Genomic DNA, 22,509 nt, shown 5'->3' with positions numbered 1-22,509 from the left:
TAAAATGTCTGCCTGTAGGTAGCCAACCTGAATCCAAAGGATAATTCCTTCAGTCTGAAGGAACATCTATTTCAAACCCTTCAGATCGATTGGCCTGGCTACAGTAAAATTGATAGAGAGAATTTGAAGTTAATTATTTCTAGGTAAGTTCAGTCTTCAGGGGAAGGAGAAGAGCCTTTTCAGAAAAAGCCCTGGGCAATTAAGCCTAGATTCTTAGAATATGCTGAGGTAGCAGGGGCCCATTAGGGACATGGAATCCAAATCCTGGCCCTGCACAGGACACCACAAGAATCACACCATATGCCCAAGAGTGTTGTCCAAAAGTTTCTTGAGTTCTTGGTGCAGTGACCACTGGCCTGGGGGAGCCTGTTCCAATGCTCAAGCACCCTCTGGGGCAAGAACATTTTCCTGATATCCAGCCTAAAGCTCCCTCAACTCATCCTCACGCTGTTTCCTTGAGTCCTGATGCTGAACATCTGTTTTATCTGTAAGGAAAGTGTGGGAATTCCAAGCACAGAAAGTTCTCAAAATCTTGGAAATGCAAGCTCAGACACAGACATTAGCATAGGGTTTGATTTAAGACCTTGGAGAATGCTTCCAGATTCAAAACCATAAGCAAACATGTGGGTCTGTAGTTCAGACAGAAAAGACATTAAGCTAGGTAGTAGAAAGTTTTATGGTTTTAAAGTTAAGATACAGGAGTAGTTATAAAGGTAATAAGTTTAAGATAGAACAAGTAGTTTTGTGTGTCATTACATGATTGGTTAAGAAAGTCCACACTGCAGCAAAGACTTACAAAACAAAATAATGAATTATTGGTGTAGAAGTAGAAACATTCTTTTGTGGCAGAAGTTTATTGGCTAATTAACCTTTAAAAAACCTTGTAACTTGTGGTCTTGTGGCTGTTGACCAAGAACATCAGGTGAATATGATGAAGACACTCTCACAACTTCATGAGACTGTAGAAGAATAATAAATCATGTTTTAACACATCTTTAACATTTAGTCCTTGCAACCTGAAATGTTGGACTACCCATGCAGAAAAACAGCTCCATCCCAGAATGCCACCAGCACCATCCACACAACATCTCCTGGACCTCCTGAGACAGATGCTCCAGCAAGACCTGCTCAGGTATTTTGTGCATTTTTAACATTCTGTACTGTGTGTTGTATTTTAGCACACTTGCTGGTGGTGTAAAAGCTGTGATGTGAATGGGCAGGAGCAGGCCTGAGCGTGTTTTGCCGCAGACATTCCAACAGCTGTGACAGGAAGGTTGTGATCAGGAAGAGAGGCTCCTGCAGGGATGGAGCAGCACTGTCTTTGTCATTGAAGCTGTGGGAAAAAACAAACCCCTCAACAACATTTTTAGTGTTAGAGAATCAAGTCATTATTTTATTCTGGCCAGGATGTGCAAGAGAAATAATTTCATCCTCATATAGCCTGGGTGTGGAGAGAAAATAATTCCATGGCACATGACCCTTTACTAGAATTTTCAGATAGTTATTCAGTCAAAACCCATTGAAATTCAGGGTTCAGTGTTCATTGGTTCCTTAGTTCTTAGGGAGTTCTTAGTATTTGTTTTCTTATTGGTTATGGATTTCTTTGCTAATTCGGTCCTCATTCTTATTTCCTATCAGTCTTTTCCGGACTGGGTGTCTCCGATCATAACAGTGCTGATGTTTAGAGTTGATGGTTGTTGATGGTCACTGATGGTCATTATCTTTTGTGTATCTTAGGTGCTACTCCCAGTTGGTTGAGATGTTCATGTCATTACACCTTGAGTGATGAAATAATCATTTGAAAAGAACCTTAAGATCCCATTACCCTGGAGCAAAGGCTAACAAGACTGAATAAGATACAAAAACTTTTAAATTTTGTATCGTCTTCCAACATCCTGCGCAAACTTTCTGCTCTGCAGATGGAGTCGAGCTCAGTCCCCACCCTCAACTCACTCCCTGGAGAAGGGCTCATAGGGCTGGCTCTGCATGCGTGTCAAAACTGTGTCAAAAAACTACCATACAGAAGAGGCTGCGCCAGGGTGGGGCAGACGGGGCCTTCTCACTCTCTTTTCCTTCTCTCTTTCTTTCATCTCATTGTTTACTCAACACTGTCCTATACACATGGCAGGAACAAAGCAGGATCTACAGATATGTGATACTCTCTGTTCTGTCTCTCTCTTCTCTGCCTTAATTTCTCTCCCCCTGCACTCTGCCTGGGAAAAGCACAGCTGTCCTGTTCTACTCCATCCTTGGCCCTGAGGTTTGCAGTGGGAGTGGGGAGCTTGTGGCCATGTGCTGTGGCTTGTGAGCCAGCACCTTTGAGAAGGTCCTTCTTTGAGAAGGGAGGAGCTGAGAGATGATTGAAGGGCACTGAAGAAAACTAAGTGCTCCTTAGTCACCACTTGTGAAACTTTCTTGTACAAATTTAAGGGCTTGTTGGCCAACAAGCTAACAAGTAAGTTGGAGTGAAGGCAGCTGCACCAGAAGCACAAGAATTTCTTGACAAGTGACTGTCGTCTTTGTTCATCCTGATGAGAATTCACGACCATCACACCCTGTATTCCTGGGATGTTGTAGTGAAGCAGTAATCTTGTCTTTAACACATAAAACCATAAAACAGCCAGATGCCTCTTTAGTAAATCATGTGGGTGTGTGACAGCAAAAGCTGAGTCTTTTACTGGTGTGTACAAGCAGAAACTGGGAGCTAGACAAAACCTCCCCATTTTTGGGAGGCTTTGATGGAGCTGCTGAAGGGAGTGTCTACCTTGCAAAGCCTTTTAACAGTAGACTTGGAGAAGGACTTGGTAAGTCCTAAGATGAGAAACTAGTAATGCAATAGAGCAGGTATTTACCTGCAGGTCTTCAGTATTTGACAGCTATTTTTAGTTAAGAAAGGTGTGTTTTCAACCACTGCCAGTTCAGAAATGCTACTTTTTTAGAATTGGAGCAAAACCTGATCCTAATCATAGATCAATGAATTATTTTGTATTGTTGCAGAAACAGCCTCGGCCTTCTGGCTTCACCAGTCCTGTGACGAGCAAGAAGCAGAGGATTGACCAGTAGCCCAGTTACATCCAGCCAGGAGCTGGTGGGCACTTTTTTTCCTGGCTGCTGGCTTTGACGCCCCACTCCACCTCATAGCTGTCTCCAAATTTTGGCTCCATTTCCCCCTGCATTCATAAGATTTAAGATAGGGACAAATATTGGAGTTCTAGAATCCCAGCATCCAGTCTTGTGCAGAAGACTACCAAGTCCAAAAAGACGTGAAGAGAACTGGGGAGACTGAAGCAGTAGTGTCCTTTGCATTTCAATGAAGGTATTAATGTGCTGCTTTTCCCAGCTTAACTGTGGATAACCGTGGTGTAAAGATTTTATTATTAAGAGAAGTCCCTGCCTGAATAAAGGTGCAAGAAAGACCATATTCCAGAGTCAATAGTACAGACATTATTTAACAGTAAATGTGAGCTAGGGAGCCAGAAAAAAAGAGGAGAGGGGTGGGGCAGGGTGAGGAGGAAATGCTGAGATGAGCACCGAGGTGGGTTAGGCCTGGAAGGCCCTTCCTTGCTGCAGTGCAGTTGCCCAGGGTCGGCTGCAGCCGTGGTGCTGCATCCCGTCATGGGATTTGCAGTGCAGGAGGGGAGGGGGAAGTGTGTGTGTGTGTATGGTATAAAGAAAGCACTGGAAATAATTGCTCTCAGCTTCTGTCAGAGCTGTGATGTTGGCAAGGGCAGTCAGGCCTCCTGCAGCCCTTGGGCTCTGGGGCAGCTGCGGCCTTTGGAGCAGGCGCGGCAGGGCCCTGGCTCGTATTGGATACAGCCAGGGATGTTCCGTGGGGACGCTGAGGGCAAGGCGGGCCCTGCAGGGGAGCAGTGGAGGGAGGCCTGTGGTAGGGCTCTTGCTAGGGGATGTCACTGGGCAAAAGCCAGTAGTCCAGGCTATTGTTTCTCTGGTACCTCCCAAAATGTTGAAAGGCATCTGCAGTTTTCTTTTCAAAACCATGCAGCAGGCCGGTCAGGTGCATCTGGCCTGGGATGCGTCATTGGCACAAGTGATTGTCTGTCTTGGTACTGAAATTCAAATTGTTAAAGTTTTACTGCTTGTAAATATTAATCTCAGGATGCTTTGAAGGATTCCTTCCCATGTGGAAGCAGATTTTGTCATCCAAAAAGAACCAGGCCTAGGAGAGCAGAAGCACTGATGTGGCAGTGTTGAGAAGTGGTATCTATTATTCTCATTGCCACTTCATCTTGGATTTGTGTCATGAGCTTGATAAACTGCACTCATGCTGATTTGAGGGAGAAGGGAATGAAGAAGGTTTTACTCCCATCAGTGGCGTCAAACATTAATGAGTTTTCCCCTCCTTAGGAGCTGATGTGGCTTGGGCTTTTTGTTGTTACGGTTTCAGACATGTCTGGAGTTTGTTTTTAGGTCTGTATTACAAGTGCTACAATTGTAGAAGAAGGGTGGTGGCTCACAGAGAAAGAAATCTCCGGAGTCCAACTGAGTGTATTTTTACTGTTTGACATGAGTAAAATCAGACCTGCCAGGCTTGAAAACTTCTGAGTCTGCCTCAGGGCTGTTTTAAAACTAAGGACATGAAATTCTAAACTCTGCAGAAATGTTTACATGCCCCTAATTTTCTTTGGATTTCTCCTTCATAGGGTAGCCCCAGATACTCTGAGATGAAGACCAGATGTCAGTATCTCCACAAGAAGCTGCCCCACATTCAGCAATGAGGATCTGAATTTTGCAAGCAGCAAGTGGAGTCCTGGCAGCAGTTGTCTGCTTCAGCAAGGGAATCTATGAACTCCAGGTTTTTTATTTCAAAAAGACGATTAGTTGTTTTAGAATTATTCAAGTTAGCACTGAGGAGACGATTAGTTATGATTAGAACCTAAGCTTAGTTTGTCTAAGATTACAGAATTTAGTATTGAACTTCAACAATAAAGAAGCTGTGTTATTGTTAACTCCTCTTATTGTCGCTTCTATCATATTTGGAGTGGCTTTCTTCTGGTCAATTATTTTCTTCAAGACTTGGCTTTGTCCACTGAAATAATTTGATCTGTAGAGGGTGGAAGCCCAGTACCTCTACTATGAAGCTGCCCACATTTTAAGAAACTATGTAAACATGGAAAGCCTTAATGATGAGAATAAGCTTGTTTTCTGATGTATCTTGTTAATTTAAGGTCTTTGCCTTAAGTGGTAGAAGGCATAGAAGTTTGGACAGCCTCATCCCCAAATCACCTTGTTTTGGAGGCTTACAGAGGAATGCATATGGGCTGCTCTAAGCTGTCGGCTGAAGCAGCTCCCAGGATGGCTTGGAGGTCACGGCTTCACTTTATCAATGAGCCAAGGAATATGCAGATCTTTTGCAAATGTTTTGTAAAACACATAGAGGAGTGTTGGAAGCAAGGTACTTCAACAGGCTTTAGAGAGAAATTGGGTTAAAATGTCCCTCTTCCCTGCCAGTTTTGTAGTTTGCTCAAAAATAACCTGTCACAACCAATCTTTCTAGAGAGACACAGATGTTGACTCCTGCACAGACCTATGGGGACTTTGAAGTCTAGTCATGCTGTTTATTTATTCAGGTGACAGGGTAGAGGTGTGGCCAGCAATGCCATAACCTTCTTTTGGGGAAGGATATGAAATTGACTGAGGGAGAACAATATTTGGGAAGATTCAAAGGGGCTTTGAATGCCCCTTTCTTCCTTGGAGAGTATTTTGCAATACACAATTTTAAATTCCTTAATTGTCTCCATGCCAACAGTGTTGAAACCCTGTACCTAAGGAGATCTTGTGACATTTTGTGAATAAACACCTGTAGCATCATCTAAGCTTGCTTCCATGCTGGTGCCACTCACCATTTCAGTGAAGAAGAGAAAGGAGAAGACAAGATAGTGATAATCAAAACAGGACCATTTACTCCACAACCAGCTTAGAGTAGGATTGTAGAGCAGGAATGTAGGGTAGGATTGTAAATAATTAAAGTTTCTGAAACCTCAACACATTTGGAAGATTCCCCTACATTTGACCCTGTGAGAAAGCTCAACATTTCCTTCTGAGTTGTCAGTAGTCTCTTAAAGGTGCAAAGCTACATTTATGGCTTCTTTGGTGTGCTTTGAAAGTGGGGAGGGCTATTCTTCAGTCATCTGCTCCAGACCACACTGCCTTTGGAATATGGCCCACTATGGCCCACGGACCAGGTTTTCTCCAGCTGTGGTACCTCTAGTTGAGACAGAAAGAGCAATGACATTTGCAGGCAGAACCAAAGGAGGAGTGGGGCAGCCAAAACACCCTGTGTGGATTCAGGCCTTCAGCTGTGACTTGAGAGCATTTGAGTTCCTGCCACTTGGAGTTGTACCCCTGAGTGCAATCTCTGTGGCTGGAGGAGAGTCTTGCTCAAGTGAGAAAGCAGAAAGATCAGTGAGGGTGCTGTGCAAGATCTCCTGTTTAACTTTGCTCTAAAAATTCTTTTTCTCTGATTCTGCTGCACCACTTCTGTATTTTTCTTTTTCTTCCTGGATTTCTCAGTCTCTTTTGGGCTGAATTCTTTTGGGATCCTCCCTCATGGGGAGCCCTGCTTATCTCAGTTCTCTGGCTTTGAAGAAAACTCTCGAACTCGTTAGAATCTTGTTTCTCGTGTTTATTAGAAGGCTATCACAAAACTTGGCAGGTCTCTCCAGACTAGCTGCACAAGCTTAATTCTTTACAGCCTGGTACATTTCTTCCTTCTGATGGTACAGCAAGGCCTTGTGGCTCACTTTGTGTCTGAAAGCACAAAATGGCCCCAAACAACACCGTTCTTTTATCTTTATACCTATTCTTACCCAATTAACAATAGACACGTATATTATTTCTCTTACTGAACCAATGACCCGTCTTCTGTATGCTGCACTGCAGCATTTTCTAACCAATCACTTACTATTACCCAAAACCCTCTAGAAGAAGAACATGAAGAAGAAAGAAGCAGGACAAGAGACAACACCCTAAATCCACCATCTTGTCTTCTGCTTTCTAAACTAACCTTTTCACTCAGTGACTTAAGAAAACTCTCTGATCTACACACTTATACTTTAGCTTTTTCTATCTAACTTTAACAGTTGTTTTCATGTATCACCATGAAAACATGCTCATGAATTTCAACTTGTATGGAATTCAGTGTTTTTCTGGATCTTAGAACTAAGTATCAGAAACAAGGGCACACACACTGTATCTCAGACTCCAACACGTGCCCCTCTCTTTAAAAAAGGGAAAAAAAAAAAAAAAAGTCAACCCGAACCTTTTCTTTGATTACTTTTCAAGAAGGGTTATTTTTCCTTCACTCATGTTTTATGCACGAATAACAGAATATTAATTGCTGCTCTGTTTTACAGAGTGCCATGCCTCCTGCTTTGAATATCAGTTAACTAACCACTCAAAGCTAGAGAAATGGATCTAGGTTGCTAACTTAACCAGTAGCTTAATTTGTCTAATTGTTTTAAAGTTTCTGCTGAAGCTACTTGAATTGAAAGCTGAGTTGTTATAAATCTCTATCTGAAATTTCATGAGTTAAACTCTTCACAATCAGGTGTGACTGAGATGTTGCCTCTTTGTATAAAGCATGATTTGGAGTAACATTCATCATCTCATCTTCATTCTGTTTCAACACAGAAAAATTAAATGTTATACAAAAATCTATTTTCACTGAGATAAGGTACACTTTCTTTTTGAGTTAACCAAAAGAAGTGATGCAGGTGAAATTGCTGTGATGCAATGCAAGTGATCAACAAAATGATACAGCTCAAGGGTGATACCTGATTCACCTTCATCTTCAAGGACTTTATCTCTTGTGCAAGATTCTGGATCTTGACACAGTTCACACCATGCTTTAACAAATGAGGCTTTACAATATCAATTTTCCCACTCTTTCACATGAAACCCCAAGTTCATTGCTCTTACATGTGGGATCAAAGCTGTTCAGCTGTCAGCTGTGGTCTTGATACACTTCACATCTGCATACCCGCTCTTCTGCTCTTTGGGCTGCCTGCTTGTCTCTGCAGTTGAAAAGTTTCCACATTCTTCGCTAGGAAGTTACTTCTGCTTTGAACCTGTGAATACGCAAGCATACACTTTTTTCCAAGTTATTAAATGAAATGGATTTTTAATCTGTCCTGCTTCTGAACCTTTGACCAGAACCAAAGAATTCTCTCTCAACTTTGCTTGAGTACTGTTAGAAGAATACTTGATAATTGATGGAATTGATTTTGTTAGACTTGTTTAAAAAGGACTGTTCAGGAATTATTTGCAATAAATATAAGATCTTTACGCTTTTTCCAAAATCCAAAATACATACATAGTGTTTCTGTTAGCATTCAGGAACACACATAATCACAAATGCTTATATGAAGGTGCTTTATTGAAGAGCTCTGGGTGTCAGGAGTACACATATCCAAATCTGACCCGACTCGGTTTTGAGTTGAACATGTTTTTATATTCTATCGTTAGATAACTTACATATAAATTATTAAACTTTTATTGTTCTATTGTATGCATTGTTTTTACCCAAGCATAGATTTCTCGTGATCCCCCTTAGCCCCCTAACATGGTTCCCCATGTTCTTTAAACAATAATTATGTCTAATCACATCTAACAATTGTATCATTTATCATATATTGATTACACAGGTGCAGTTTCACATGATCTTTAGCAAGCACAAGGCCTAACATTTCCCAGAGCCTACTTTTAACACTTTTTCCAGGGCTTGCCAAGCCTAACTTTCTTTCTAAGTCCCCAAATTTTCTATGATTTTAAAACCTTTTACTATCATTCCCCCCTTTGAAAGCATTTTCACTTCACTGTAAGTGCAAATGTTTTCACTTGATACAGTCCTTTAGATAGTAAAAGGTCTTAAAATCTTAGAAAATTCGGGGACTTAGGTTTGGAAAGCCCGGGGAAAAGCAGGCCCTGGGAAATGTTAGGCCTTGTGCTTGCTAAAGACCAGGTCAAGCTGCACCTGTCTAGTCAGTATATGATAAATGATACAATTGTTAGGTGTGATTAGATATAATTATTGTTTAGAGAACATGGGGAACCATGTTAGGGGTCTAAGGGGGGATCACGAGAAATTCATGCTTGGGTAAAAACAATGCATACAATAGAACAATGTAAGTTTGTAAGGCATCATTGTTCCATATCTTTCCTTTTTCCTACAAGGCACTGTAACTTTTGAATCACGATAATTTTTACCACTTTGAAAATGCAACTTCAGTGTTTTTCCTACTTGTGGATACTTATCTGTTCCATGTTAAAGAACAGACAGTTCCGGCAGTGAAATATGCTTTACGTAAATGTATCTTTTTTCACTGCTCTTCTGGTATTACATGCAGCAGGGGCAACATTAAAGCAGTCTATACTGACTTATTTTTGAGGAGCTATTAGAAATTATTAATATTTTCAGTATATCTGCAATAAATTAGTGTGTGTTTCAGCCAGATGGAGATGCTGCTGCTGCTTCTTTTCCTGTGGGCCTCGCAGCCCCTGTCCTGCCGGGACGTGCGGCAGTGCCAGCCACCGCCGCAGAGCTGCTGCTACACCTCAGCCACCGGCCCGGCATCTCTGCTCATTCCTGCTCTTGCAGCTGGGTGGGTGTTCCTCAGAGCCCTGCTGGGCTACCGGGATCAACTGCCTGCAGGGGCTTTGTGAAGCAAAGCCTCTCTTCTATCCTTTCCCGTCTCAGTTGAGAGGGCTGTCACGAGCTCCCTGGTTCTGTTTGGTTGGTAACGCTGTAGTTCGAGTTGTTTGTTTGCCTTGTTGTACATACCAGTCAAAAGCTGTTCTTCCTATCCCCAGATCTTTACCTGAGAGCCCCTTCATTTCAAAATTCAGAATTATAAGAATTTGGAGGGAGGGGGCTCTACATTTTTCATTCCGGGGGAGGCTCCTGCCCTCCCTCACAGACACCCATCTTACAATTACAAATGGCTACACCTGCGCTAACAATACATTACACTGTGGAAATCTCATTTAAGGGTCAAAACAGGCATTTATTAGATTATTAGAACAATGCTATGTAAAAATATACAAATATTGTTATGTAAGAATATACAAATATACAAGTACCAACTTAAATTATGTTAAGAAAAGATAATTTATTTCCAGCCTCTACAACAACTCACTATACATAAAAATCAATTAGATGTTTAACCATTTATTACATATTACTAAAAACAGACGGCCCATATAGAAATACAAAAATATACTTTCCCTCTCTAAATAACAGTATACAAATAGTGATCATCACAGCTAACAGAATTATACAATTCTACTACTCCATATCATATCAATCCATATCCAATGTCAACATACAGACAAAAATATAAAAATACACATATCTATCTATGCAAACACCAATATACCTATTTAAAGAGCAAAATAACTATAATTGTATCAGTCAAAAGACACACAACTGTATCTCCTAGGTATAAGGAGATAGAATTTAACACAACTGTAACAACATATATGTATACTTATATACACGTACAAAATTACAAACATGTATGTGTATATATCCATACATATGTACAAAGAATAGAAAAACATATATATAGAAATATTTCTATACAAATAGGAATATACATATATACATATATAAATAGCCACATAATTATCCCTCTTTATGCATGAGTCCGTTCTTCTTTAAACAGAGGGAACTCAGCTCCCCCATCTTCAAAGCCTCTCCCTCAGTCTCTTCCAACCGTGCAGAGCAGCTCTCCTGGACAAGGACAGCAGATGGGACATCTGGGAGGCAAAGGGAACACCGAGTCATTATTGGGACCTTTCCCTTGGCAGCACCTGCCCTTCCAGCAGGGAAGGGAAAACCTCAGAGCCTCCCCAGGAGGGCTGAAAGAACAAGCAGGCCAAGCGGGCCAGTGTGTGGCGAGTGCAGGCGCGGCGGGACTGTCCCGCAGCCCCCGGCAGCCCGGCACAGCTCCCAGGCCCTGCCGGCACAGCGGCCTTGCCCAAGGACAGCCCCTGTGCCGGCCGGGGCAGCAGCGCTGAGCAGCCCCAGCATGGGCAGAGGCTGCTCCTGCCCAGCCGGGCAGCGCCCACGGCTAAAGCCCACGCCACCCTCAGCACCGCGCGGCCTCACCGGCCCTGTGGCCTCACCCAGGCTCTCGGGGTGGCAGCAGCAGCAGCTCCCTGTTCGCTGCTCTTGCTCGTGGCCTTCAGCTTCTCCCTGCTGGCTCCTGGCAGTGTCTGGCAGGCCTCACGGTCTTCAGGGCAGCTGTGGCAAAAGTGGAGGCTTTGGAATTGGTTCCAAGGACTGGCAGAGCTGCAGTCCCTGACCCCTCTGTGCTCCCTGCTGGCCCCTCCATCCCCTCAGCCCCGCCGTCCTCTCGGCAAAACCCCAGCCCCCCTTCAGTTTCTTCAGCCCCTCACAGTCCTCTCACCCCTCTCAGTCCCTTCTGACCCGTTCTGTCCCCTCAGAGCCAGCACCCCCCTCTGCCTGTTCCACCTCCCTGTCACCTCAGTGCCACCATCGCACTCTGCTCCCCCACAGCCCTCAGTGCCCCCAGCAGCTCAAGGTCACCGTCCCTTCAGCGTCACCGCCTCCTCGGCCCCCTCAGTCTCACCGTCCTTCAGCAGCTCCTCAGGGGACAGTGCCTGGGGCCACCGGCAGCTCCCACCACTCCAGGGACAGCTGGCGCTGGAACTGCTGCTCCACCGGGCCCGGCCCTAGCTCGGACCCAGCACAGGAAGAGGGGACAGAGGGGGCGCAGGGGGAAAAAGAAGAGGTGAAAAAGGCAGCCGAGGGGGGAAAGAGGTTAAAATGCAGCCTAAGGCTACACAAACAGAAACCTATCCCTCTGAACATCTATATTTCTCTTCAAATATACCTATATGCATTTATAAATAGAACTGTCTATATATGTATATATGTATATTAATTTTACTCTCGACATATATAAATTTCAATCAGAAAATCTATAAATGCAATTCCATATAAAAAATATATCACATCTTTAACTATATCTACACTTAACTAGACAGATCTCTAAATAGAGATTTTCTATAGAATCTATATTATATATAAATATATTAAATAATTCAATCTATAGAAACAGAACAGAATCTATATATGTAACTATAAGCATTACTAAGTAGAACTACAGAAAGCTATAGATGTAAAACAGAGGGATTGTGCCTGCCTGATGGTCACAGGCCCTCCCTCTGTCTCTTCCTGCCGTGCAGGGCAGCCCTCCAGGAGACGTCTCTCAGGCATCTGGGAAGCAAAGGGAACACGGAGTCAATATTGGCCCCTGTGGGTGGGGCCCTGTTTCCCTTGGGCAGCCATTGTCCTATCAGGGACTGGAGAAGATGGTCTGAAAGGCAGACTCTCCCTTGGGAATTTGAAGCCTGCTCTTTCAAGAACAGGGATCCTTCCAAGTTTCCAAAACTGTGTGAAGCATTCAAGTATCTCAATAAAGTCTCGGTTCCCACAGTGCAAATGGCACGCACGAGAGCTTGAAACAAAGGCGGTGCCAGCTGCCACAAAGAAGCCCGGACTTGTTTTTTTCTCTGTGCTGACAGAAAGACCTCAGGCCTCGCTGCAGTGGCTGAGGCTGAAGGGTGCTGTGAGCTGAATCATGAAGCAGCTCCATGATGTCAGATCTACAAACTGCCCTCTACAGTGAGCAGTAGATGCTCCAGCTTGACCATCAGCTCTGACAGGACAAGCTGGTAGGGAAAGAGCTCCCGAGAAGGCCTGCAGGCTGCACCGACTTGGCCGAGGATTGGATCCAAAGGGCTTCCTCTCTCCTCTTAGTCTCGCTGATCTGGGGTCCCTCAGGCTTTTTCTTGTGTTACCGGAGTTGTCATTTTTCCATTAATTGGCCTCTGATGTTCTGCTCTCTTTGTTTTCCTTGTGTCTCAGGGCAGATACCAGCAAACTGGTACTACAGTCAGTGATTTGGACTTCTGCCCTCATTTTTCACTCTTTTTTCTCCCTGTTACTGCAAGAGATGCTCAGCCTGGTTTCCCCTGTCACGCTGCAGAAAATTGATCCATGGACTTCAGCACAAAACTGGGACACCCAGCTCGGTGACACAGCTCCCACAAGGTCAGTGTTACTCCCAGCTCTCTTGTCACAGCACAGGACTCAGTGCCAGAGCCTCTGGAAAAGTGTGGAGGGCAGGGCTTGAGGAACTTGTGCCAGTGCAGGACTCGAACTAAAGGCAGCAGGAAGCACCAAGCCTGCCGACAAGAACTCAACTCTCCTGATCTCCCTTCCTGCCAGGGACAGGCTCAAAGCAGCCATGGGCCAATGGGGCTCAAACCAATGTGGTCTCTCTCCTTACCAGGCTCCTCAGGCTCTGGGGAACTGTCACCGCAGTTCTCGGTGCCAGATGAAGCTTCCTCTGCTGCAGCCTCGTTCACGGGTTCCCCTCCTGAGGACTCGGAGGCAACATGAATATTCCCCTTGAATGAAAAGCAGAAAGAAAGAAACCCAAAGATCACTCAGTATTTTCTTGGAATCACATCGGGGCTACAATAACCCTTCTCCACTCCCAAAGGGCAGGGAGCAGAGGCAGGGGGGGCGGAACACTCCCCACACGGTTCACATGATAAATCTTTTCAATTCAGGATTCCATGGCCAAGGCTAAGTGGAAGCTTTTACAAAATGACCTCTGAGGCAAAACGTGAACACAGAAAACCAGAAGACACCGAATGAGGGCATGTGCCCTCATGCTCTGACCCTGGCTTACCCCACGAGCTGTAAGAAATCAGCCAGCAGAAAGCCAGGGGCTCTCCTTGTTGCCAACACAGCTGTCAGTAAGGGCAGAGCTCGTTCCCAGCACTGCCCAGGGCTGTGTGCTGCAAAGCCACACACAGAGCACACATTTGTGGCTGGGAGTCTCACCACCCCACCCCAAGCGCTCAGGCAATCCATCACAAGGTGGTGCTTCTGAGCCACGGAGCTCTCGGTCCAGCCCCTTTTATTCCCATCCAGTGGGGTTACCTGAGCAGAGGGAGACTTCTCAGACAGGGATCTCCTGATCTCCCGAATCATTTTCTCCACAGCTAGGCCAAGATCCAGCGGTGGAGATTCCTCTTCCTTAAGTGCGCTCCCTGCTGAGGCCGTTGATGCTGTTGCACAGGCGGCACTGTCAGGTGGAGCACTGGAGGCTGACGTGCCCGGAGTGGCTGCAAGAATCCAAACACCTTGTGGTCAGGCTCCAGAAGGTGGCCTTGGGATGCAGAGCTCTACTGCTGCCTTGGATGCAACATCACAGGAAAACCAGGCAGAGAACCTTTTCGCCTTCTAGGACCCCCTTCCTAGCAGGCTTGACAATTTCTGTCTCAGAATGACACAGCATTGTGGGAAAACACTTCCAACCGCCACTTCTCATGACCTTTTGGAAAAGCAAGGCTAGAATTCTTTTCCTACCTGGTGGGTTGTAGGCTGGGGGCTGCTGCTCCCTGTGGAGCTGCTGGAAGCTGCAGGGCTGGCTCCTGACCACCTCCCGGTCGGCCAGAGGCAGCTGCTCCCCACAGAGCTCCTGGAAGTGGCTGGGGGGCCCCTCCCGGCCGAGAAACAGCGGCCGCTCCCCGTGGAGCCCGAGCAAGTTGCAGGGCGGGATTCAGAGCAGCTCCCGCTCGGCGGGCAGCGGCCGCTCGCCGTAGAGCTCCTGGAAACGGCTCGGCCCCTCGCAGCGGGCCAGCCCCGGCCGGTCCCTGTGCAGCAGGAGGAAGCCACTGGGCAGGGGCCTGAGCGGCAGCGGCGGCCGCTCCTTGGGGAGCGCCTTGAAGCCGCTGCGTCTCTCCCGCCCGTCCGGCAGCGGCCGCGCCCTCGGGAGCTGCCGGAAGCACCTGCGCCTGTCCCCGCCCGCTGCCGGTGGCTGCCTGTTGGCCGCGGTCCGGCGCTTGATGCGGCGCAGGAGCTCGGGGCAGTCGCGGCGAAAGCAGGGGTTTCTGTAGTGGAGCCATGCCTCGGCACCACCCGGCGCAGCCGCGCCAGCCCGGCCCGGCACCTTGCGGAAGCCGTAGCGGTAGAGCTGGCGGACGAAGCTGCGGAACTGAGTGGCTCTGAAGGTGTGCGGGGCTGGCCCCTGGTCGCCGCCCGGGCTGAGCAGCTCCCGCTCGAAGAGGGAGCGGTCAATGAGCAGCCCCTGGGCTTGGCTGTCCCAGCGCACGGAGAGGACGCGGGGGCTATTGACAAGGAGCCACAGCTTAGCGGGGAAGCTTTTGGCGTTGAGCCCAGCGGGCAGCGGCACCTCTGCCATGGTCCCGACCTGTCTCCGACTGTTCGCCGCAACGGCCGCTCAGCCCCGCGCGTGCCCGGCGCGGCCCCGGCACGGGCCAGACTCGGCGGGGACGAGCGCGTCAGAGCCGGGGCTGCAGGCACAGCGCGGCGGCTCCGGGGGCTGGCCGGACACGGCCCGGCAGGGGAAGGCCCTGGAGAGGGCTCTGGGAGCACTGGCAAGCTCTAGCCCCACACTGTATCCCGTGCCTGCGTCACTGTTGGTGACAGAGGGAAAGGATGTCTTCATTGCCTTCTGTCTTCGCTGGGGATCAAATGAAAAGGGGATGTTAGAAAACATTCTTTTGGCCTCCTTTTCAGCAGACTCGCTGTTTATTTTCTGGTCATCTCTGCCTGTCTTTGGCAGAAGTGGCACATTTCTTGTTGTTCAGAGTCAGCAGCAGCAGGAAGGGGCAGCAATTCTGTCAGCATTGACATCAAAGCTAAAGTGCTGCACCATGAATGGATGTTGCTTTATGCAAATGAAAGAAATTGGCCAGGAAACCAGACTCCTGTTTGATGCCTTTATTAGGATTCAGCTCTTGGGCTGGGGGGCCCAAGGGGTTGCTTGCACCACAGCCATTCCCACTCTGGCAGCTCCAATGAGGAGGCACAATTCAGCTTTGCAACCCACTCTGCAGAGCTGGGGCTTCCGTCCTCATGACAGTAGCCGGGAGGCCTGTTGTTCTGCTTCATTGTCTAGGGGGGAGGTCAGTCCCTTCCAATCCTCTTGAGGTCATGGTGATGCAGGAAGAGGGTTTCTAAGCAGGCTTAGGTGATGCAGGGAGATGATCTTTCATCATAGCTTGCTAGAATATGTTTTCTTGTCCTTTTATTCCTCTGCTAGCTCATTGTTTTGGTGTCCTGCATGCCTTAGTTTGCATATTACTCAGTTGCACAGCTTCATGGGACTTTCTTTGTTCTAGTGTGGCACAGCATCCCTGGGCACAGTTTCTGTGGCATACCTTTCTAATGGGTATCTTTTGTTAGTGTGGCCCGGTCCCCATGGGAGCAGCTTTGTTACATAGCAGCAAGGAAGTAAGGGAAAGGGCTAGAGGAGTGTATCATAAGACCCTTTAAAACATTTCAGAAACCAGTAAGTAATTAACCTTACTAATAACCATCGGAGTAAACAAGGGGTACAAGGCTTACAAATGGGATAATGTGAAAAACGAGGTTCACATAATTTTTATAGAATTTAAAAGTTTAATAAAAAAAAACAATTAGGAGAAAAAAATAAAGTATACAGATACGGCCAGGTGTCTCTGCATTCAGCCAAGAGAGCACACCTTACTAACAAAGGATTGTCCCTTAAAAACAGAATCCTACTACATATCCATAAATTCTCATACATATTCATACATTCTTCTTAGGATCTTTGGTGTTCTTCTGTTTAGTTTTCTCTTGCCCCCTTCCCAATAGATCAATCCTCTTGGCGCCATTGAGATTTACATTCTCTGATATCAGGAATGCAATAAATTCCTCCCCCCAGAGTTCTGGTCACTGCTGTCTTCATCTGGGTAAGATAGTTTACAAATGCAGGTGTCTCTAGCTATTTTTTTTTTTTTTCTCAATCTTTGGGTTATACAAACAAAGGCAGTTTTTATTTTAATACTATGCCATAACATATATGTATTATATAACATATATGTATTATATTATATAACATATATGTATTATACTACTACTTCTAAATTTCATCAATAACAGAAATAAAGAAAACTATATTATTACAACAAAATTTCTCATTCTTATACACATAACATTCATTTTAATATTTGCGAAAAGCCAACAATATAAAATGTATCTATAACAAAACCCCCCTTTTTCTTTTCATGAATCATTTGGCTTGAGCAATATTTCTTGTCTTCTAGCCTTTATTATGTGCTCATTTTTTCCCCAAATTAATCTTGCTTCTTCAAGAGGATCTTCTATGTTGTTCTGTCTCTTTAACACCATAATTTTTTGTGCCGCTCTAGATGTAGTCAAGTTTGGATCTATAGGCATCGTTATCACTTGCATACTCTGAACTACTCTGGTGATTAGCTGAATAAAGCAGGGGATTAAACAAGGAAGAAATATCAAGCCAGTTGTAGCACACAAAAGGAAGAAGCCTAACTTTTTCCACCATTCTATTCCCAATAGATTATCCCACCAACTTTTTATCCCACCAATGCTTTTTAGCATTGGGTCCCATTTTTGAACTGGTGCATGTGCTATTTTTCTGATATCATTGACTATATCCAGAACGGCATCCGCGTTGTCATCTATTTTTAAACAACAATCTGATGTATTAAATTTCCCACAAACACCCCCTTCTTCAGCTAACAAACAGTCTAAAGCTAACCTGTTCTGATATATTGCAGCTCTGGCTTGATGTTGCTGAGTGGATATTAATTCTATTACCCGAGCAGTTTCATTTGTTATTACTTCTACTACTGCCTGGAGTCTGATGATGCGATTTAGCATATAAATTGGGGTTGGGTATCCCCAACTCCCATCTTGTGCCCAGGTGGCTGGCCCATAGGTTTCCAATATGCGCTCAGGGGGCCATTCTTCATCTCCCCATTTTTGAAATCCTCCAATCTCCTCCCTTTTGCTTCTTTTTAGGTCCTCATATACTGGCACTCCTAGTTTGTCTCCATTTGGTCCTGGCAGAAGAAAAAATCCTGGCTGTATAATTCCCAAAGTACAACTCCCTTTCCATCGTGGGGGGAGTTTTGGCTATGCTCTTTTTCCACATATCCAAAATAAGCCATCTGGTGCTTTCCAAAAATCAATTTTCTGTTGATTAAAGTTCTCCCAGAGTTTGGAGATTTCAGGTATACTAAAGTAAGGATTCTTGCCTTTATCCTTACATTGAAACAATTTAGTTTCATTATTATATATGCAATCTCCTTCCCTTGATTTTCTGGGAGCCCAGTACCAAGTTGGTTCATCTGGGATCCACCATGTGGAAGTTCCATTACTAACTTTATATCTCTTACAGGGAGTATTTCCTACTTCATTAAGGAAATTCCTCCCCGTGCGCCAGAGACATTCTTCTCCTATCACTGTTGAGCTTAAAATCCACCCTTCAGGACGGTTTTCTCTCTTTGTAATTGTCTGGTTCCATTTTAGGAGTTCAATTGGACCTAAACTGCTGCCTTTCCATGGCCATTCTTCTGAAGGGTCAAAGCCCCTCCACATACCCAACAGTTAGTGATGCTAAGTTCCTTACTGATTCTCTCTCCCAACTCCACAAACTGTTTTTTTCCCAGTCTTGAGATATCTATTTCTTTTTCTAATTGTTGTTCCAGTTTTGTATACAAATCTTGAAGTGAAACTGACACAGGATTAGATTGCTGTGCTGGTTTTGCCTTTTTGCTTATCAGTTGTTCTTTTCCTAAATCTTGGGTTTTGCTCCCAATAATATGTGTAAAACAAATCCATCTCTCCCCTTTTGGACATTCACTTCCTAACCTATTACCACTTGCTCCCCAATTTTCTGTAACCCAATATTTTTTCCCATTATGCATACAGTGACCTAGTTTGGATGGGTTATAACAGTGACTGTTGCTACGGGTATGAGTGACAAAAAAGGAACCTCGGTGTCTTTGCATATACAGCTTTCGGTAGCATTTATGGCACGTGTTTGCTGGTATTCCAAAAGAGAAAAGACAAAAAATGAGTGACAAAAAAAGGAGTAACATGTTGGAGTCTGAGATACAGACTGTGTGCCCTTGTTTTTAATATTTAGTTCTAAGATTCAAGAAAACACTGGATTTCATATAATATGAAATTCATGAGCATGTTTTCATAGTGATACATGAAAACAAATGCTAAAGTTAGATAAGAAAGGTAGGCAGTTTCACTAGAAAAAAAAAATACAACACCATAGATTTGGTAATTTGCTATTCAGCTTTTGTAGTACTTTTCAGAAACATTAAGTCTAACTTTTTAACTAAAATTCAAAATCCAAATTGATATATATAATCGATATATATATGCTGTTATACATGTTTTTTACAACAAAAGGACTCCGCTCCCTGGTCGGTTTTGGACGTGAGGTGGGGTAACAAGCCCTCCCTGTACCCCGGTTGGTTTTGCTTATGCTGTAATCGTACTGAATTCCTGGCAAATTCTATCTATCAATTGTCATGATTTTACTAAATTGTATTATTTTCCTGAACTCTATTCTTTGATACCAAATTACTATTCAATTGACTGAATCATATTCATTTTTACTTAAACTGCCATTAACCCAAGAAACCTAGTTGTCAAAATTCTAATTTTATTTATAACACTTTGGTGCCAAAACCTGGGAACTCAAGTCCAAGGGAAGAGCATCTAACCATGGGAAGGAGCTCCTTACCAATCATTTCAGGTGGTCCCAAGGTTAGCTCGTGCTCCCTTGGAAATAGGAGTTACAATTAGGATCAAGCATAAGCAAAAGAAGCTAGCTGTAGCAAGGGCTCAGAAGAGCTCCTGTAGGAGTGCCAGCCAGAGATGAAGGTGCCTGTAAAATGTCTTGTGCAGAAGAACTGCGTGGGAAAACGGACTGTGTGAGTACCACGGGCTTGGGCCGGGGGGGCAGTTGTGCGCCTGTGTGTATGTGTGGAGTGTCTGAGATGGGGGCTGGGCAGCCCAGACCCCTGAAGTGAGAGTGGGCCTCCAATGTACCCAGTTTTCGGCTCTCCGTGAGGATACAAGCTGGGAAAGGAGGGAAGTGAAAGAGAAGAACGAGTAAAAAATCCCTGGGAGGGACGGGAGGGAGAGTCCCAATTTTAAAACCCACGGAAAAATCCTCAGGGAGAAGGGAGCGATCTGATCGCTGAGTGAAGTGACTCAGGAGGAGAGTGACTGAGTCAGGTTCAATTTTCTTGAAAAAGAGAAATAGTTGGCAACTTAAGTATGTAGATAAGAGGGATTGCAAATAGAAGTAGCCAGAAAGAAGCAGTTGGGGGGGGGAAACAAATTGAGAAAGAGAGAGAATTAGGCGGGAACCAAATAGTTGGCAAAAGACAGGATAGTGCAACAGAATAATATTTAGTGAGGCAGGAAGTTGAACCACAGACCGAATGAGTGGGATCAAGATTCTCCTGGTACCGGAGATTTCTTGATTAGTTGCTGCCAGAGATGGGTTTAAAGGAGAAGAAGTCCTTAAACCCAGGGGCTGCAAATTATAAGGGGAATTTGCAAGAGCCCAGGATATCTGAGAAGCATGAGGGGGTTTCTCGGGGGGGAGCATTCCTCAGGACAGCCCACTGGGGATGATGGTACGATTTGAAGATACATGGGAATCCCAGAGAGGAAAAAGTCAACAGAAAATGATTCATTATTGCATGTTTAAATAGACAAAAGAAACGATCCAAAAAGATAATTTAAATTGGCCAAAATTTGGATCGTTTAAAGATTGGATTTGTTAAGCTTTAAATCAGTATGTAAATTCAAAAGAAGCTTTAAATCAGGAAGAGAGTGACTATGCTACCCTGTGGCTTCCCTGGGGGGGAAGATAAATTTGTTACTAAAACACAAGAAACTGAGAGTTATCTGTTGTATCTTTACAAACAAAAAGCAACTGCACAAAAAAAAAAAAAAAAAAAAAAAAAAAAAAAAGGCAGAAAACCAGTAAGTCGGGTTTGGGGAAAAACAAAGGTAAAAAGAAATTGCTAGAAGAAATACCCCAAGATAGCTCTTTGGGAGTTATGTTAAATAATTGGGATATTACCCCAAGTACAAGGAAAAAGGATAGAGGAAAGATGATTAATTTTTGCATGATCGAATGGGCAAACAAGGAAGTAAGATCTGACCACGTTTGTTGGCCTAGATATGGTTCTTTTGAAACTTGGATTTGTCAGGCTTTAAACGTCTTTGTAAATTCAAAAGAACCGTTTAATGCAGAGGAGAAAGGATATGCAGCATGCTGGATATTGGGGGACACAAACTCTGAGAGAGTAAAAATTCTAGAAATATCAGAATTCTCAAAGACAAAACAAGAAGAAGAAAGGAAAGAGAAAAGCTGGGACCCTTTAGAAGTGTTACCCCCTCCTCTCCTGCTTGGCCCCCCGCCTGCTGCAGATGTCCCGCTGGGGGTCCCGCCTGCCCCGGCTGCAGCCGCGTGGCTCGCACTGGGCACCCCGCCGGCCCTGCCGGGCGTTCCAGCTGCCCCGGCCCCGGCTGCTTTGCCCGCACTGGGCACCCCCGCTGTCCCACCCCCGGCCACTTTTCCCGCAGCTGCCCCGGCCATCCCGGCCCCGGTGGCTGTGTCCGTGCCGGCTGCGCTGGGCACCGCTGCTCCTGCCCCAGGAGACACGTGCAGATTGTCCACGCCCCGCTTTGCTTCCCGCCGAGAGACTCCGCTCTCTCGGTGGTTCCGCTACCAGTTCCTGCCTACGGCCCCCCCTTGGAGGACTCAGCGGCGGGACGGATCCCTGCCTTCACCATCCCATCAACCTCTGCCATGGACGCAGCGGTCCTAAAGAATTTCTCCCTTAACGGAGAGGTACCATAGCAAAATACAGGAAACTTAGTTCAAAAGCGGGTTTCCCCTGACTCCTCCCCAAAACAATACAGAAAGGCTACTAGTTTATTCCCATGACGAGAAATCCCAATGGGATGGGGAAATACGGGACTTGTAAATGCCCCTTTGACTTCCTCAGAAGTCAGAGATTTTAAAAAGGAGCTAAAAGGGCTACTAGAAGATCCTAGAAGTACAGCAGAGCAATTGGAGCAATTTTTAGGTCCCAACATATTTACTTGGGAAGAAATGGAATCAATAATGAAAATTGTATTTTCCCAAGAGGAGAGACAGATGATTAGGGTCGCTGGCTTGAAAATATGGGAAAAGGAAAACCAGCAAGGACCACCAGGGGACCAGAAAATGCCAATGGTACCTCCCAATTGGAATCAAAATGATGAGGCAGGACGAAGAAATAGGAATGATTATCGTAATCTGATAATCAAAGGAATAAAAGAGGCAGCACCTCGAGGGCAAAATGCAAAAAAAGCATTTGAAGGACAACAAGGAAAGGAGGAGACCCCAACTGAATGGTTGGAAAGACTCCGGAGGGATATGAAACAATATTCTGGGATAGCTCCTGAGACAATAGCAGGGCAAACCCTTTTAAGAGGTAATTTTGTCACCCATGCCTGGCCAGACATTAGGAAAAAACTGGAAAAAATAGAAAACTGGCATGACAAACCTTTAAATGATTTCTTCAAAGAAGCTCAAAAGGTTTATGTAAGAT

General features: G+C 45.1%; 2 long non-coding RNA genes across 2 annotated transcripts; both read right to left on the bottom strand.

Annotated features, from left to right (window-relative positions):
* Positions 1 to 10,647: 10,647 nt before the first annotated feature.
* On the bottom strand, positions 10,648 to 11,696 carry LOC131573550 (uncharacterized). Its single transcript, XR_009276214.1, has 3 exons — positions 11,613 to 11,696; positions 11,146 to 11,263; positions 10,648 to 10,776 (listed from the first exon to the last, which is right to left on the bottom strand). It is a non-coding gene; the product is annotated as an uncharacterized LOC131573550 (long non-coding RNA).
* A 454-nt stretch (positions 11,697 to 12,150) lies between these two features.
* LOC131573430 (uncharacterized) lies at positions 12,151 to 14,630 on the bottom strand. Its single transcript, XR_009276194.1, has 4 exons — positions 14,429 to 14,630; positions 14,000 to 14,184; positions 13,338 to 13,458; positions 12,151 to 12,262 (listed from the first exon to the last, which is right to left on the bottom strand). It is a non-coding gene; the product is annotated as an uncharacterized LOC131573430 (long non-coding RNA).
* Between the last annotated feature and the right edge of the window lie 7,879 nt (positions 14,631 to 22,509).

Source organism: Poecile atricapillus, chromosome Z (assembly GCF_030490865.1).
Source record: "Poecile atricapillus isolate bPoeAtr1 chromosome Z, bPoeAtr1.hap1, whole genome shotgun sequence".
NCBI classification, from domain to species: domain Eukaryota; kingdom Metazoa; phylum Chordata; class Aves; order Passeriformes; family Paridae; genus Poecile; species Poecile atricapillus.
This window is presented reverse-complemented; position numbering and strand designations above follow the sequence as displayed.